This window comes from Nematolebias whitei, chromosome 5 (assembly GCF_014905685.2).
Source record: "Nematolebias whitei isolate Nwh7 chromosome 5, NemWhi1, whole genome shotgun sequence".
In the NCBI taxonomy this organism is placed as follows: Eukaryota; Metazoa; Chordata; class Actinopteri; order Cyprinodontiformes; family Rivulidae; genus Nematolebias; species Nematolebias whitei.
The window spans coordinates 19,886,493-19,887,396 of NC_056502.1; the positions used below are offsets into that span (position 1 = coordinate 19,886,493).

General features: G+C 31.5%; 1 pseudogene; it reads right to left on the minus strand.

The window, feature by feature from the left end:
• The window catches only part of LOC119409760, a 16,925-nt pseudogene that overhangs the window by 1,110 nt on the left and 14,911 nt on the right, over positions 1-904 (minus strand).

Here is a 904-nt window from a genome sequence, read left to right on the forward strand (position 1 = left end):
ACTTGTATTACTCTCCCTACTTTGCAGTTTTTCACTTATTGCAGGGGTGTGTGGTTCCTAAGACCCACAATAAACAAGGGACTATTGTAACTCTATATTAATAATTAAACTTGTTTATGGAAATTACCTATTTTTATTTTCATAAATTACTACTGTTACAGTAAATATTTCTTTGAGTTTCCTCAAAAAAGGAACAGGTCAGTCTCTTCAACTTTTTCCAACGTACTAAACTAGCTAGCCTTAGGTTGTTAGCTTCAGTGATTTGAGAGTTTAACTTTACGTATTTTAGTTTTTCAAAACCCAGAACTAAGAAAACTTCATTTTTGTGAGTTAGTAATGTTTTATTTTATACATTACTTTTGTTTTACCATAAATAAGTCTTGTTTACTTTCTCTAAAAAAGTAGAAGTTTAACTCAACTGATTGATTCTTTTAGAGCTTACTTAATTTTAAAACAACTGATTGATTATGAGGAACAATAAGAGCAATCGCATACGCACTGACAACAAATATTTTGCTCCAGTTTATTCCATAAATTCAGAAGAATGCTTTAGCTTCAAGAAAAATTATGTGCTGGACTTTTTCTAACCAAAGCTGAGTGGAAGAAATGTCTAAAACAGAAACAATCTTTGTTAAGAATGTTTGATTTTGATACCTTTGAACGGCTGCTTTCATTATTTTGCAAACCTACTAATTAGCCACTTTTAAGTATCTGAAAGTCAAAGCAAGAATGTTCTGCTTTAATATCAGTTTTTTTTCTAAAATGCCTTACTTTCATGAGTGCTTGCATTTAAAACGTGCACGTGTTATTTTTCAGTCTAAACTGGGCCATCTGTTCATATGCACGACATACTGCTACATTTAAAGCTGGAATAAATTTATTCTCCCTTCAACCTGGTACACCC